The sequence below is a fragment of the Salmo salar genome, chromosome 10 (assembly GCF_965601325.2).
Source record: "Salmo salar chromosome 10, fSalSal1, whole genome shotgun sequence".
Classification (NCBI taxonomy): Eukaryota; Metazoa; Chordata; class Actinopteri; order Salmoniformes; family Salmonidae; genus Salmo; species Salmo salar.
Genome location: NC_138300.1, coordinates 111,525,714 through 111,543,692, shown reverse-complemented (window position 1 = coordinate 111,543,692; position 17,979 = coordinate 111,525,714). Strand labels below are relative to the sequence as shown.

General features: G+C 42.8%; 1 protein-coding gene across 1 annotated transcript in view; it reads right to left on the bottom strand.

Moving 5' to 3' along the window:
- LOC145858550 (uncharacterized) overlaps window positions 1–6,467 on the bottom strand; it is a 29,617-nt gene extending 23,150 nt beyond the window's left edge. Inside the window, exons 1-2 of the mRNA XM_082956601.1 lie at window positions 6,162–6,467; window positions 5,903–6,061 (exon numbers count right to left, since the gene is read on the bottom strand). The gene's annotated coding sequence lies outside the window, so the exon portion shown is untranslated. The remainder of the gene's footprint in view (window positions 1–5,902; window positions 6,062–6,161) is intronic.
- Window positions 6,468–17,979: the final 11,512 nt, after the last annotated feature.

Here is a 17,979-nt window from a genome sequence, read left to right as displayed (position 1 = left end):
CTCCCTGTTCACTCATGACTGCACGGCCAGGCACGACTCCAACATCATCATTAAGTTCGCTGATGACGCAACAGTGGTAGGCCTGATGACCAACAACAATGAGACAACCTATAAGAAGGAGGTCAGAGACCTGGCCATGTGGTGCCAGGACAACAACCTCTCCCTCAACTTGATCAAGACTAAGGAGATGATTGTGGACTACAGGAAAAGGAGGACCAAGCACACCATCATTCTCATCGACAGGGCTGTAGTGGAGCAGGTTGAGACCTTCAAGTTCCTTGGTGTCCGCATCACCAACAAACTAACATGGTCCAAGCACACCAAGACAGTCGTGAAGAGGGCACGAAAAAAACCTATTCCCTCCCAGGAAACTGAAAATATTTGGCATGGGTCCTCAGATGTTCAAAAGGTTCTACAGCTGCACCATTGAGAGCATCCTGACTGGTTGCATCACTGCCTGGTATGGCACCTGCTCGGCCTCCGATCGGAAGGCACTACAAAGGGCCATCCAGGACCTCTATACCAGGCGGTGTCAGAGGAAGGCCCTAAACATGGTCCTCTCTGCTACCACACAGCAGGCGGTACCGGAGGGCCAAGTCTAGGTCCAAGAGGCTTCTAAACAGCTTCTAATCTAATCAAATGGCTACCCAGACTACTATTTATTTAGCTTGCTGTTGCTAGCTAATTTTTCCTGGGATATAAATGTTTAGGTATTTTACCTAAAATGCACAAGTTCCTCTACTCTGACAATTAATCCACACATAAAATGGTAAATCGAATCGTTTTTAGTCATCCCTCCTCCTTCCAGGCTTTTTCTTCTTTGGACTTTATATGGCGATTGTCATCTAACTTTCATAATAAGGTGTATTACCACAACCGACCGGCCGCAGTTCATCTTTCAATCACCCACATGGGTATAACCAATGAGGAGATGGCATGTGGGTATATGCTTCTATAAACCAATTAAATACATTTTTTGTGGCATATTTAAAAACATAATCACAAAAAAACTGTTTGGAAAGCAAATGGCTATTGTTGTAAAGAGATGACAATGAAAAGACTCCAATCTGTCTTTTAGTTATCAAAATGATTAACTTAATTGAGCAAACATTAGCCAATCTTATTGGCACCAGCGGAGAACATCGGCTATATCCCCGGTGAGTGTGCATATTCACTATCTTTGTCATTGGGTCAGTGCCACTTTTGTTTGTTTTTGGAGAATCATTTCCTCCCCCAGGTTAGATGGACATCATATTGTATTTGTGACTCCCCTTTTTGTAGGCAAATGATATGGATCAGACAACATCATTTTGATTGACTTGTTTGTCAGTGTCAGCAGAGTAGGCTACCCTGTCATTTTTGTGGTGTAAAAAATGATGCGTGCACACACTTGGTTGTCCCTTACCGGTAAGAAATTAAATCTACTTTCACCTCTGTAAATAAGTACAGAATAATTACAAGATAATGTACTGATTAATTATTGGAACCATTATACCATTATATCCATTATACCATTAATCCTATATCACTAATAGTCTTAATCAAAAGTCAATTTACTATATTCTCATTCTGAATGGTTGTCGAGCTCAGAAACTTCAATAACCCAATCGCTTGTAAATTAACTCCATGCCACAAATAATTAATTCAAGGTTTTCTATCCTAGACTAAATAAGTAGGTAATTGAAGTCGTTAATAGTTACAATATAGAGGCAGGGTATAACGAGATACTACATAGTTATTGAAGTAAGAATCTCCACAGGTCAATATAAATGTGCTTTCATATTCAAATCAGCAAATACAACAGTACATACAATCACCAGACTTTTGAGGACAAGATGGTCTTATCAATTTAGATGGAAATACGAGTGGCTCCACCAACACATGCTTTCACAACAATAGCGGTTCTGGGGGGGGGGGGGGGGGGCAGTGCCCCTGTGACAACAATTTTGGACCCCCTTGTGGCTCCCCTAAATGTGGAGTATGAAATAATTTTTACTTAACTAATTTTTGCTATCGTTCTTTTTTACATCCGTTATTAGACAGTTGCAACGATGATGATTATGAACATGGTCTTTTGCCTGATAATGCCTGCAATGCAGTGAAGAAAATGATATGACAAGAATAACGTCTAATGTAACTGGCCCCTCTAACAGTACAACTGGCCCCAGCTTGGCCCCCCCAATTGAAATGTTCTAGAACCGCCACTGTTTCACAACCGTGAAGTTATAGAGTTTCATCAACCAGGAATTGCCAGTGGGGATAGGCTATCAGTTCGCATCCGAATGTGGACAATGCAGAGACAGTATTGATCATTGGTAGGTAAATTAGACCTGCCACCTTACAACTGCTCAATCACTTCCAGCCACTTTACAGTGTGTTAGCAAGCACTATTATTGCTAGCTGAATAACACAACAAGCCTAAACTATATAATGATGAGTATTACAGGCTGTGGTTTTCCATTTGTGACCGACCGGCTCGATTCGGTCTTGTGTAGCAAAATTAGAAATTGTGTTTTTTACATTGGATAAAAGTAGAGACTCAGAGCTAGAAAACTGTATATCATACACTACAGTTGAGGAACAATGGGAAAGTCATTCTGCTTTAAAAGTTGATAAACTTGTAACTTCACTTTTGAGAAAATGGCCCTTGAATGTTTTGGTACACCTACTTGAGAGCTTTGTCTACACCCATTCAGCATCGTTCACACCCTCTTAAGCTTTAGCCCCATGCAGCTCTTTAAGGATTCACATTTAAGGCCATGTTTTTTTTACATTTTATTTGTCTAGGCAAGTCAGTTAAGAACAAATTCTTATTTTCAATGACGGCCTAGGAACAGTGGGTTAACAGATTTTTACCTTGTCAGCTCGGGGAATCGATCTTGCAACCTTTTGGCTATTACACCAACGCTCTAACCACTAGGCTAACTGCATGTACTAAACAACCAAAGATTTCAAGACTAAAGGCTGGTTTATACTTTGGGTGTGTTCGTAAATTCAATCTGGAGTGCCAGAGTGTGCTCTGGGCGTTCGTAAACTCAGAGTGGTGTCAGTGTCAGTTCGTAAATTCAGAGCGTTTTGCTCTCGGAGAATTCAGAACGCACACTGGATGCTCTGGCCGAGGAGTAGGGTTGATCCGAGTGTTCTGACCTAACAACAGCAGTCAAGCACCCAAGCTAACTGGCTAATGTTGGCTAGCTACTTCCAGACACAAATGAGGGAACAGCTCACTCTGATCATATTAGACTGCAACTGTGCTGTTGGCAACAATTTAATTACGCTTTTTTGCCAGTGTTTACTGACACCGGCAATATTCAATCGTAAATTTGTAAATTCGTAAATTTGTCAGTTATTCTGTGCTCTGGCACAGTCAGACGAGTGCTCTGAAATCGGAGTAGATAGATAGCCAGAGTGAATTTACCAGCTACGTCTATCGACAGTTGTCGCAGTAACATCATGAACATTGTATTGAAATGGGTACTTGCATAGTGGAGTCTTTTGTTTAGACATATAGCTAGCTAGCTAGCTACACAATGAACCATAATCCCAACTCATAAAGTTACTACCCTGCATGAATCTGCAGGTGGCTAACCAACCAGAATCAATGTTAGCTAGCTAGCTAACATTAGACTATAACTAGCAATGCAAATGTGTCTGAGATACAAATAATATTACTACAAAGATCATACATGTAATGTTAGCTAGTGAGTCAGCCAGCTAATGTTAGCTAGCTAGCTAACAGTAAACTTTAACTTGAAACGAAAACAACTTTCTGACAAAATTTGAAATGTGTAATATCTAAAAATATAGCTAGCTAAACTATCTTACCCATATGCATGGATGGACGTTTCTCCCTCTTTGTCACAGATGCCATGGTTGACTTAGTTTGAAGATGTAATCCGGAGACTGGTGTTTTATTCAACAGCCTTCTGTGTGTTCTCTTTTAGACTCCCTCTGCATATTTGCAATCAATGGCAGAATTTTCTCCATCTCCTTAGCTATCATACTCTAATTCCACCATGCATTCCACTGATTTCAAAACTTGGTCCTCCAGAAAGTGGAGAGCAACACCTTTGCAGTTCTACAACGTGATGTCTTTCAAAAAAGCTGCATTAGAAAGGATTACCTACACATATAGACCAGCTCATGTTATAGTCAGAAGCGGGCTACATGGCAGCCCAATCAGAACTCATCTCTCGGCATGTCCAGCCCACCCATTATCTCAGCCAATCATGGCTAGCGGGAAGGTTCCTGTCTTTTTCTGTGGCTAAAACAACTAGGCTCGTAATTTACCAATTTTATTTGTATTTACAGATGGCATGCAAGTTTGTTATTAAGGCACATGAAAGTTCACATGTTCCAGGAGGGATTTATGGCCAAAAACGCATTTAGATTCAAATGGCTCTCCTGTGAGGTAGTGACCCGCGACATATGCCTAGTGTCCTGAAATTAGTTATATGTATGTTTTGAGGTTGGACTTTAGCACGTATAGCTCGTTATCACGTAGGGCACACCGATTGGTGTCATCTCGTTAGTCAGTCTGTGTTACACCTGTGCTGGTTGCCATCTTGTTATTGGGAAGGTGTTTCTTATTTAAGAGTGGCTAGCCCAGTGCTCCAGCTGTCTTGAGAGATGTGGAGGGTCAAAACCTTTAGTGGGCGCTCCCTATTTGATCTCTAGAAAAACATTACTTTGTTCGCATCCAAATGTGGACAGTGCAGAGACAATATTGATCAACTACGGGCACGCATTTTATCCGGATGTCAAAATACTGCCCCCTACCCTAGAGAAGTTAACAAAGGTAGGGGAGGGGTATGTAAAACACAAAAACAGTACAAAAAGTAAAATTTGACAGGTACAACATTAAATCCACAGCCCCATTACTTTTCCTCACAGGGTATTCTTGAAGAAAAGTTTGGGTACCACAGTCAAGATCACTAAGCATTAATTCTGAGTTTACACTGATCTGAAATGCTGGGTAGAGGGGCTCAGAATGTGGAGTGGAATGTATACAGGTGGGTCAATGTGCCTCTGTCAACCATGTAGAAGGACAGAGTGCCAGCCGATGAGTCCTGATACTCCTAGTCTGCATTTTACAAAAGCTGCACAGAAATTTCTGAAGGGGAATGATATATTTAAGTTATCATAATTACATTGTGCTATGAGGAATTATACACCATGACTTGTTATTTTGTCCTAGTCCAATGCCCCCATCGTCTCAACTCTTCCTGATCCTTTGTATGTCATCCCGATTTTAAACTCAAAGCCACTCCACTCTGCCTCCCATTAACAGCGCCCTGTCAGACCCTCTTTACATAGCACGATTGGGCAGTCCAAAAATCACTCTGGATCCTCCGGATATGGCTGCTCACTAACCCCCTTCACAGATCTGTTCTGTTCAGACAGAAATAGTTTCCTGTGTGCTGTGTTTGGGTCCAATGTACTGTAAGCTTACAGGTATCTGCAGACAGGAAGTCGGCAAGTAGTCTAGCGGTTAAGAGTGTTGGGCCAGTAACTGACAGGTTGCTGATTTGAATCCCTGAGCCAACTAGGTGAAACATTTGCCGATGTGCCCTTGAGCAAGTCACTTAACCTTAATTGCTCCTGTAAGTCGCTCTGGATAAGAGTGTCTGCTAAATGACTAACATGTAAGTAGATGAACACCAGAAAAACCTAATAGGTAATCAGCTAGAACACAACACACTGGCTTTTGACATGACACTTCCTCAGCAGGCTTAACTTCACCCAGCACTCTTCGTTGTGGTCCAAGGAAAGGCGGAGAGACAGACAGTGACTAGATGAGCCTGACTGGCAGTGTGAGGCAGATATGTGAAAGGGACTGCTGAATGATGGCCCTCCATGTCATAATATGTACTGCATTTATTTCCTCATCAACTACACCTACTTGAGTTTTTCCAGTTTACAGTGTGGATCCTCCAGTCTAGCAGACAGCAGCTTCACTCCTGAGTCTCCTGGGTGGTTGTTGCTCAGGTCCAGCTCTTTCAGTTGGGATGAGTCTGACATAAGAGCTGAAGCCAGATAAGTACAGCCTTCCTCTGTGATTCTACATAATGACAAAATGGGCAGAAAGGTCATGGGATGGGATTATTTGGCAAAAACTTGCTTCAATCACTTACAGCATGAGTATGTGTGTAAATACTGACCGTAGGTTCTCCAGTGTACAGTGTGGATTCTTCAGTCCAGCAGAGAGCGGTTTCACTCCAGAATCTTGCAGGTCATTGTTACTCATGTTCAGCTCTCTCAGGCAGGAGGAGTTTAAACAGAGATCTGAGGCCAATACCTCACAAGAGTTTTCAGTCAGATTACTCTGATATAGCCTAAATAATATAAATAAATATATCAAGATAGATTAGGTAATAGAGATAATTCAGGTTATAACATTAGATTACGAACAAAAACTCATACTGACCTAAATGTATTCAGTTTACAGTGTGGACTTTTCAGTCAAAACACAAAGCAACTCACTGAAAGGCAGGTCTAGCTCTCTCAGGTGGGAGGAGTTCGAGCTGAGGCTAGCACTTCAAAGAGTTTGTTTGCATATTTTGATTTAACTTGAATAACACATATTCAAACCATTTCAATTTATTTGTCATTTTGACCTTGTTTTAATATGTAAGTATTATAAGAGTAAATACATGGTTTATGCCATTACCGTACACACAAAAGTGCGAGCAAAAACACTGACCTCAGTTTCTCTAGTTTACGGTGTGGACTCCCCAGTCTGACAGAGAGTACTTCTTTTAATGAATCCTGCAGTGCGTTGCCACTCAGGTCCCGCTCTCTCAAGTGTGGGCTCAATGATTTGAAGGCAGAGGCCAGAGATGCATGTCCATCAGCTGACAGTCCATCACCAGAAAGACTATTAAGGCAGAGAAAATATGTGTAAAATTACTTGTTTGAATATCAATGGTAAAATAATAAATGGATACGTCAATCCAAGTGTAAAGTCATGTTTATGACAATTCTATGTTGCTAGAAGATGCATATAAAATGCAGTGTAAGGAAAAGAACATGGTAGTAAAAAAATTAAGTTGGGTGACAGCAGAAAGGTGACAGTTTTATTTTCAATCATTTGCTCTTAAATGTTTGATAAAATCTTGTTTTATTTGTTATTATGGGAGTATGCTGAGCTCAGAGCCTCCAGTTTACAGTGTGGGCTCAACAGTCCATCAGGGATCAGCTTCACTCCTGGATCCTCCCGGTCATTGTCAAGGTCAAGCTCCCTCAGGGGAGTGTTTGGTAAGTGAAGAGCTGAGGCCACAGTTTCACCAATCCAATTGCCTAGCCAAACACCAGTGATTCTGTAGAAGCATTGGAAATATGATTCATGTGAGGATTGGGGTTACATTCAAACACACACTTTTTGATTTGATTTCATCAGGTTCAGTGGGGTAAAGTGTGTGGATAGAGGGCTAAAGTGTGGACATAAGACTACCCTCAAGGTCATAGAGGTGCATTAAACATACACTACATGGACAAAAAGTATGTGGACACCCATTCAAATGTATGGATTCGGCTATTTCAACCACACCTGTTGCTGACATCAGTTCGTTAAATTTCTGCCCTGCTAGAGCTGCCCCGGTCAAATGTAAGTGCTGTTATTTGTGAAGTGGAAACGTCTAGGAGCAACAACGGCTCAGCCTCAAAGTGGTAGGCCACAAAAGGACCTCTGAATCGTCTGACCTCGGTTGCAACACTCACTACCGAGTTCCAAACTACAGTAACTCTGGAAGCAAGGTCAGCACAAGAACTGTTCTTCGGGAACTTCATGAAATAGGTATCCATGGCCGAGCAGCCGCACACAAGCCTAAAATCACCATACGCAATGCAAAGCGTTGGCTGGAGTGGTGTAAAACTCACAGCCATTGGACTCTGGAGCAGTGTAAATGCGGTCTTTGGGGTGAGGAATCACGCTTCACCATCTAGCAGTCTGACGGATGAATCTAGGTTTGGAAGATGGCAGGAGAATGCATTGTGCCAACTGTAAAGTATCTAAGAAAACAGATTATATACAGCACCAGTCCAAAGTTTGGACACACCTACTCATTCAAGGGTTTGTCTTTATTTTTACTATTTTCTATATTGTAGAATAATTGTGAAGATATCAAAACTATGAAATAACACATATTGAATCATGTATTAATCAAAAAAGTGTTAATACAAATCAAAATATATTTAATATTTGAGATTCTTAAAAGTAGCCACCCTTTGCCTTGATGACAGCTTTGCACACTCTTGGCATTCTCTCAACCAGCTTCACCTGGAATGCTTTTCTAACAGCCTTGAAGGAGTTCCCACAAATGATGAGCACTTGTTGGCTCCTTTTCCTTCACTCTGTGGTCCAACTCATCCCAAACTATCTCAATTGGGTTGAGGTCGGGTGATTGTGGAGCCCGGTCATCTGATGCAGCATTCCATCCCTCTCCATTCTTGGTAAAATAGCCCTTACATTGCCTGGAGGTGTGTTGGGTCATTGTCCTGTTGAAAAACAAATGATAGTTCCACAAAACGCAAACAAGACGGGATTGCGTATCGTTGCAGAATGCTGTGATAGCCATGCTGGTTAAGTGTGCCTTGACTTCTAAATAAATCCCAGACAGTGTCACCAGCAAAGCACCCCAAAGCATTACACCTCCTCCTCCATGCGTCACAGTGGGAACCACACATGCGCAGATAATCCGTTCACCTACTCTGCGTCTCACAAAGATACGGCGGTTGGAACCAAAAATCTCAAATTTGGACTCAGCATACCAAAGGACCGATTTCCACTGGTCTAATGTCCATTGCTCGTGTTTTTGGCCCAAGCAAGTCTCTTCTCTTTCTTGGGGGGACTCCCGAGTGGCGCAGCGGTCTAAGGCACTGCATCACAGGGCTTGAGACGTCACTACAGACCCTGGTTTGATTCCAGGCTGTATCACAACCGGCTGTGATTGAGAGTCCCAAAGCAAATGACCCAGCATCGTATGGGTTAGGGTTTCGCCGGGGTAGGCCATCATTGTAAATAAAAATGTGTTCTTCACTGGCTTGTCTAGTTAAATAAAGGTTTTTAAAAACAATGTTAATAGTAGTGGTTTCTCTGTAGAAAAGGCCAGATTCACGCAGTCTCCTCTGAACAGTTGATGTTGAGATGTGTCTGTTACTTGAAATCTGTGAAGAATATATTTCTGTATTTCTGATCAATCTGATGTTATTTTAATGGACCAAAAAATTAGCTTTTCTTTCAAAAACAAGGACATTTCTAAGTGAGCCAAACTTTTGAGTGGTAATGTACATTATTTGTAGCAGTCTATTTACCATCACAGACCGCACTCAACCAACTCTATAAGGCCATAAGCAAACAAGAAAATGCTCATCCAGAAACTCCTAGTGGTCAGGGATTTTAAAACCTCCCTGGGTAAGGAGGGACGCCCACCTAGTCAACAGCCAGTGGAATCGCGTGGCGCGAAATACAAATACCTCATAAATGCTATAACCTGTTAGGGCTAGGGGGCAGCATTTGCACGTCTGGATAAAAAAAATGTACCCGATTTAATCTGGTTACTAATCCTACCCAGTAACTAGAATATGCATATACTTATTATATATGGATAGAAAACACTCTAAAGTTTCTAAAACTGTTTGAATGGTGTCTGTGAGTATAACAGAACTCATTTGGCAGGCAAAACCCTGAGACATTTTCTGACAGGAAGTGGATACCTGATGTGTTGTATTGACTTTAAACCTATCCCATTGAAAAACACAGGGGCTGAGGAATATTTTGGCACTTCCTATTGCTTCCACTAGATGTCACCAGCCTTTACAAAGTGTTTTGAGTCTTCTGGAGGGAGATCTGACCGAACAAGAGCCATGGAACGATGATGTCCCATTAGACACCTGGCGCGCGAGTTCATGTTGGGTACCCTCGTTCCAATACGTTATAAAAGAGTATGCATTCGTCCACCTTGAATATTATTCATGTTCTGGTTAAAAAAGGCCCTAATGATTTATGCTATACAACGTTTGACATGTTTGAACGAACGGAAATATATTTTTTCCCCTCGTTCATGACGAGAAGTCCGGCTGGCTTAGATCATGTGCTAACAAGACGGAGATTTTTGGACATAAATGATGAGCTTTTTTGAACAAAACTACATTCGTTATGGACCTGTGATACCTGGAAGTGACATCTGATGAAGAGAATCAAAGGTAATGGATTATTTACATAGTATTTTCGATTTTAGATCTCCCCAACATGACGTCTAGTCTGTATCGCAACGCGTATTTTTCTGGGCGCAGTGCTCAGATTATTGCAAAGTGTGATTTCCCAGTAAGGTTATTTTTAAATCTGGCAAGTTGATTGCGTTCAAGAGATGTAAATCTATAATTCTTTAAATGACAATATAATATTTTACCAATGTTTTCTAATTTTAATTATTTAATTTGTGACGCTGACTTGACTGCCGGTTATTGGAGGGAAACGATTTCCTCAACATCAATGCCATAGTAAAACGCTGTTTTTGGATATAAATATGAACTTGATAGAACTAAAAATGCATGCATTGTCTAACATAATGTCCTAGGAGTGTCATCTGATGGAGATTGTAAAAGGTTAGTGCATCATTTTAGCTGGTTTTATGGTTTTGGTGACCCTGTCTTTGACTTGACAAAACATTACACACAACTCTTGTAAATGTACTGTCCTAACATACTCTAAATTTATGCTTTCGCTGTAAAACCTTTTTGAAATCGTAAAACGTGGTTAGATTAAGGAGATGTTTATCTTTCAAATGGTGTAAAATAGTTGTATTTTTGAAAAATTTGAATTTTGACATTTATTTGGATTCAAATTTGCCGCTCTTGAAATGCACCTGCTGTTGATGGAGTGCACCACGGGTGGCACGCTAGCGTCCCAACTAGCCCATAGAGGATAACTTCAATTTCTCAAACATATGACTATTTTACACCATTTTATAGATACAATTCTCCTGAATCGAACCACGTTGTCCGATTTCAAAAAGGCTTTACAGCGAAAGCAAAACATTAGATTATGTTAGGAGAGTACATCAACAAAAACAACCACACAGCCATTTTCCTAGCAACTAGCATGCATCACAAATACCCAAAACACAGCTAAATGCAGCACTAACCTTTGACAATCTTCATCAGATGACACTCCTAGGACATCATGTTACACAATACATGCATTTTTTGTTCAATAAAGTTCATATTTATATATAAAAACAGCATTTTACATCGGCGCGTGACGTTCAGAAAATATTTTCCCTCAAATACTGCCAGTGAATCAGCGCCACAATTTACAAAGATACTTGTCATAAACATTGATACAAAATTAAACTGTCATTCAAAGAATTATAGATGAACATCTCCTTTATGCAAAAGCTATGAAAGATTTCAAAAAAGCTTCACGAGGAAAGCACTCTTTGCAATGAGTACTGAGCTCAGAAAAGTACACTAGGCTATACAGATAGCCGTCATCTAAAATCATACATTGCATTAGAAATATTCCCTTACCTTTGATCATCTTCATCAGAAGGCACTTCCAGGAATCCCAGGTCCACAACAAATGTTGTTTTGTTCGACAAATTCCATAATTTATGTCCAAATAACTCGTTGTTTGTGCGTCCAGTAAGCTACTCCAAGTGTAGAAAGCGCGCGGACGATGTCGCGACGAAAAGTTTAAAAAAAGTTGTATTTACGTTCGTTCAAACATGTCAAACGTTGTAAAACATCAATCTTTAGGGCCTTCAGAACGTGAAGATTCAATAATATTTCAACCGGACGGTTCCTGTGTCTTGAAAAAGGGTTTTGGAACGGGAGGGATCCATCCTCATGAACGCGCTCCAAGAAGTGATGTCACCCCCTGCCTCAACAACTTCCCCTCCTTGTCATTCGGGCTCTGTTCATCGTAGAAGCTTCAAACAACTTTGTAAAGACTGTGGACATCTAGTGGAAGCCGTAGAAAGTGCACAATTATTACTACGTCACTGTGTATTCAATAGGAAACGACTTGAAGAGAGCCCATGCATCCAGATTTCCACTTCCTGGTAGGATTTCTCTCAGGTTTTTGCTTGCTATATGAGTTCTGTTATACTCACAGACACCATTCAAATGGTTTTAGAAACTTCAGAGTGTTTCCTATCCAAATCCACTAATAATATGCATATCCTAGCTTCTGAGTTTGAGTAGGAGGCAGTTTAATATGGGCACATATTTTTTCCGAAATTGTCAATACTGCCCCCTAGCCCCAATAGGTTAACCCTTAACAGTAAAAACAGGGGTTTTCATCTCACAGATTACAATGACATCTCTCCCCGTAGGAATACATTGCCTATTCCCCTAAATTCAACCTGAAGCCTATGTGTGTTATGAATGCCTTATGAACCTGTCTTTGATGACAATCCATCAGGCCACTGTGAGGTCTACCTGTGTCGATTCTAAGCTTCCTGGAGCAACCGGAAGTTGTTAAAAACACCCTAAAGGTGTTTTGATGTAACCAACCTGCAGATTGTGAAAATTACTGCATTCAAACCGGTGTAAATCAGTCAGTTCTTAACATAAAGACTTAAAACTCAGGATTCTGTAAAAGCCTACCCCAATGAGGATATGTGTGTACTTCTAGCTTCCTGTGCCAACCGGAAGTACCTTAAATTGGGGTCACAGTTGCAGTTTCGAAGGGTTAAAAAAGTCACATATTTCCAAAACTTCATATGTGTGACTAGGTAACCCTCATGAACTGTAAATCAGTCATTTATCCCATCAGATTTCCAATAAAAACTCACACACACACAGCAAGGACAGAGTGACACAGCGTGGGGCTTAGAGACACACAGAGCCTGCAATAGTTACCTTTGTTCGAATTGTCAAAGAACCGTCAGACCAAGAGCTCTGAAACTTTAGAAACCTGTTCGAGAGCTCAAGTCGATAGTGCACGGTGAGTTATGTGGCTCTAAAAGGTTCTCAGACCGAGAAACAGCCTCGTACATTTGCAATAACAGCAATTCATTTCGACATCACGAAAATGACGACATTTAGAAAAGTCCCAGAGTCGCAAGACTAGGTGCATTGAAACCGCCTCGGTCCATAGAGACGGACTCTAAAGTTTGTCCGATAGCTCATTCAAGGACCCCGTAGCAACGCCCGGTAAATGTGGATTTTCAGCAACATTTAAGGTCGCTAGCGTCCCACCCCGCCAACAGCCAGTGAAATAGTAGAGCGCCAAATTCAAAACAACAAAAATCTCATAATTCAAATTTCTCTTTTCTTCATCAGATGGCACTCATAGGACTTCATGTTACACAATACATGTATGTTTTGCTCGATAAAGTTCATATTTATATCCAAAAACCCCATTTTACATTGGCGTGTAATGTTCAGAAATGTTTTGCCTCCAAAACATCCGGTGAATGAGCACATCAATTCAGAGAAATACTCATCATAAACTTTGATAAAAGATACAAGTGTTATGCACAGAATTATAGATAAACTTCTCCTTAATGCAACTGCTGTGTCAGATTTCAAAAAAGCTTTACGGCGAAAGCAAACTTTGCAATAATCTGAGTACAGCGCTCAGACACCAAAACAAGCCATACAGATACCCGCCATGTTGTGGAGTCAACAGAAGTCAGAAATAGCATTATAAATATTCACTTACCATTGATGATCTTCATCGGAATGCACTCCCAGCAATCCCAGTTCAACAATAAATGTTTGTTTTGTTCGATAAAGTTCATCTTTATTTCCCAATACCTCCATTTTGTTTGCGAGTTTAGTCCAGACGAAAAGTCAAAATAGTTACATTACAGTTCGTAGAAACATGTCAAACGATGTATAGAATCAATCTTTAGGATGTTTTATCACAAATCTTCAATAATATTCCAACCGGACAATTCCTTTGTCTTTAGAATTGAAAGGAAAGGCAGCTCGCTCTCACGGCCGCGCCCATGATTGAGGTCATGCCAATTTTCCAGACACCTGACTGAATCAGCTCTTATTCTCTCACCATTCACAGTAGAAGCCTGAAACAGCATTCTAAAGACTGTTGACATCTAGTGGAAGCCTTAGGAAGTGCAATATGACCCACAGACACTGTATATTGGATAGGCATTCACTTGAAAACCTACAAACCTCAGGATTTCCCACTTCCTGGTTGGATTTTTTCTCAGATTTTTGCCTGCCAAATGAGTTCTGTTATACTCACAGACATCATTAAACTGTTTTAGAAACGTCAGAGTGTTTTCTATCCAAATCTACTAATTATATGCATATTCTAGCTTTTGGGCCTGAGTAGCATGCATTTTACTTTGGGCATGCTTTTCATCAAAGCTACTCAATACTGCCCCCCTTTCCTGGGGAAGTTAACTTCTCTAGGGTAGGGGGCAGTATTTTCACGGCCAGATGAAAAACGTACCCAAATTAAACGGCATACTACTCGGGCCCAGGAACTAGAATATGCATATTATTAGTAGATTTGGATAGAAAACACTCTGAAGTTTCGAAAACTGTTTGAATGGTGTCTGCGAGTATAACAGAACTCACATGTCAGGCAAAAACCTGAGAAAAATTCAACCAGGAAGTGGAAAGTCTGAGAATTGCAGTTCTTCTTTTGATTCTCTATCGAAACTACAGTTTCTGTGGGGTCACGTTGCACTTCCTAAGGCTTCCATTGGCTGTCAACAGCCTTCAGAAAGTTCTTTCAGCATTTTCCTGTCACTGGGCAGATAATAGGAGCTCAGTCAATCAGTAGACTGCCTGTGGACAAAGGGATTGGATATGCACGATCCCGCAAGGGCGCCGTTCCTTCTTTTTCTTCTTGAATGAATATGCTATTGTCCGGTTGGAATATTATCGCAATTTTACATAAAAAATACCATAAAGATTGATTTTAAACAGCATTTGACATGCTTCTAAGTACGGTAATGGAACATTTTGACTTTTCGTCTCTGGTACCGCGCTCGTGCGTTATGCCTTTGGATAAGTGATCTGTACGCATGAACAAAACGGAGGTATTTGGACATAAATATGGATTATTTGGAACAAAAACAACATTTCTTGTGGAAGTAGCAGTCCTGGGAGTGCATTCTGATGAAGATCAGCAAAGGTAAGAGAATATTTATAATACTAATTCTGAGTTTAGGTGACCCCAAACTTGGCGGGTGTCTGCATAGCTTGCTGTGATGGCGAGCTATGTACTCAGAATATTGAAAAATGTGCTTTCTCCGTAAAGCTATTTTAAAATCTGACACAGCGGTTGCATCCAGGAGTAGTCTATCTATAATTCTTTAAGATTGACTTTGAGTGTCCCCGTGTAGAATTTTCACAACATTTTTCTTAGTTTTCATAAGTCTCAGGGGGGAAAAATTCCTACAAATGAGATGTCTAAGGCTCATTGTTATCATTCCATGAAGAAGAATTAAGAGCCACGCGATTTGAGAGTAGGAGGGCAGAAAATGTTTTGTCATGTGTTCAAACTATGTTTGGTTGAACTTGCTCTTCTGTGGCTTCCTTCACTTCCATGTTTCAGTATTTCCTGCTTATGATAATGTCAGGTCCTGACCAGTATAAGGGGTTATTTGTTATTGTAGTTTGGTCAGGGCGTGGCAGGGGTGTGTTTGTTTTGTGTTGTCGGGGGTTTTTGGGTATTTTTCTATGTTTTGTATTTCTATGTTCTTTCTATGTTGTGTATTTCTTTGTGTTGGTCTGGTATGGCTCTCAATCAGGAACAGCTGTACATCGTTGTTGCTGATTGGGAGTCATACTTAGGTAGCCCTTTTTCCACCTGTCTTTTGTGGGAAGTTGTTTTTGCACTGCTATGGTTAGCCTGCAGAACTGTTTAGCTGTCGATAGTTTTTTCGTTTTCTTGTTTTGTGTAATGTTCTATATAAAGTAAATATGAGCATTCACGTACCCGCTGTGGGGAAAGGAGCTGGAGAGGAGCTATCTGGAGTCGTGGACTTGGAGGAGATTCTAGCCGGAGAGGGACCATGGAGGAAGGCTGGAGAGGACCGGGAGTGTTGGAACATGGCTGGCATGCTGGCGTGTTGGAACACGGCTGGCATGGAAGCCTGAGAGGCTTCCACGGGTAGTTTGTAGTTTGGCTGGGCCAGGGTTGAGCCCTAAGCCAACTCCCCGTGCTTACCGGAGGCAGCGTGGTACTGGTCAGGCCCCGTGCTATGGGGTGATGCGCACGGCTTCGAGGCCGAGCATCCACAGGCCGGTGTGCACGGTGCACGGTGCCAGCATCCCGCATTTGCCGGGGGGAAGCGGGCACCCAGCCAGTACGGGTGGTGCCAGTCCTGCGCTCGAGACCGCCAGTGCGTCTCCACGGCCCAGTGTGTCCTGTATCCCGCTCCCCGTACTAGCCCTGAGGTGCGTGTCTCCAGTCTGGCGCCTCCAAAGCCAGCACCACGCACCAGGCCTCCAGCGCGTCAGCCCAATCCAGTTCGTCCTGCTCCTGCTCCTCGCACTAGCCCTGTGGTGCGTGAAAATTGTCTGGCGCCTCATAAGCCAGCTCCACGCATCAGGCCTTCAGTGCGCAGCTCCAGTCCAGAGCTTCCTGACGACAGTACCCCGTCCAGAGCTTCCGACGACAGTGCCCCGTCCAGAGCTTCCGGCGACAGTGCTCCGTCCAGAGCTTCCGGCGACAGTGCCCCGTCCAGAGCTTCCGGCGACAGTGCCCCGTCCAGAGCTTCTGGCGACAGTGCCCCGTCCAGAGCTTCTGGCGACAGTGCCCCGTCCAGAGCTTCCGGCGACAGTGCCCCGTCCAGAGCTTCCGGCAACAGTGCCCCGTCTAGAGCTTCCGGCGACAGTTCCTCGTCCAGTGCGTCCCGCGACGTCCTACAGTCAGGAGCCTGCAAAGACGGCCCACAGTCCGGAGCCGACAGAGACGGCCCACAGTCCGGAGCCAACAGAGATGCCCTACAGTCCAGAACCGGCGCAGCCAGAGTCGCCCTTCAGTCCGGAACCGGCGCAGCCAGAGTTGCCCTTCAGTCCGGAACCGGCGCAGCCAGAGTCGCCCTCGAGTCCGGAGCTTCCAGAATTGACCTCCAGCTCGAGGTCTCCAGCGACGCGCATCAGCCCGAGGTCTCCAGCGACGCGCATCAGCCCGAGGTCTCCAGCGACGCGCATCAGCCCCAGGTCTCCAGCGACGCGCATCAGCCCCAGGTCTCCAGCGACGCGCATCAGCCCCAGGTCTCCAGCGACGCGCATCAGCCCGAGGTCTCCAGCGGGGGTGGACAGGTTAGGTTGGGGACTAAGGCCGGAGCCTGAGCCACCTCCGTGGTAGGAGGATTGGGGAGGGGGGGTGTTGCACAAGAACCGTCGGTGACCTTGGCCACCCTCCCTTCCCGCCCCTGTAGTTTTGGGGATTTGTTTTGTTGTGGGTTATTGTTTTGTTAGTTTTTGTTTCAGGTGCATCCGGGGTCTGCACCTTTGGGGGGGGGGGGGGGGGGGGGGGGGGGTACTGTCACATCCTGACCAGTATAAGGGGTTATTTGTTATTGTAGTTTGGTCAGGGCGTGGCAGGGGTGTGTTTGTTTTGTGTTGTCGGGGGGTTTTGGGTATTGTTCTATGTTCTTTCTATGTTGTGTATTTCTTTGTGTTGTCTGGTATGGCTCTCAATCAGGAACAGCTGTACATCGTTGTTGCTGATTGGGAGTCATACTTAGGTAGCCCTTTTTCCACCTGTCTTTTGTGGGAAGTTGTTTTTGCACTGCTATGGTTAGCCTGCAGAACTGTTTAGCTGTCGTTCGTTTTTTTCGTTTTCTTGTTTTGCGTAGTGTTCTGTATAAAGTAAATATGAGCATTCACGTACCCGCTGCATTTTGGTCCAATCCTTACGACGGCCGTGACAGATAAGCTAACTCTGTCTGATTTTGTATTTAGAATAAGATCACAATTACTGATAAGCAATGACACCTAATAAATGGCAATACATCCGAAACGGTCTTGTAGTAGTAGAGGATA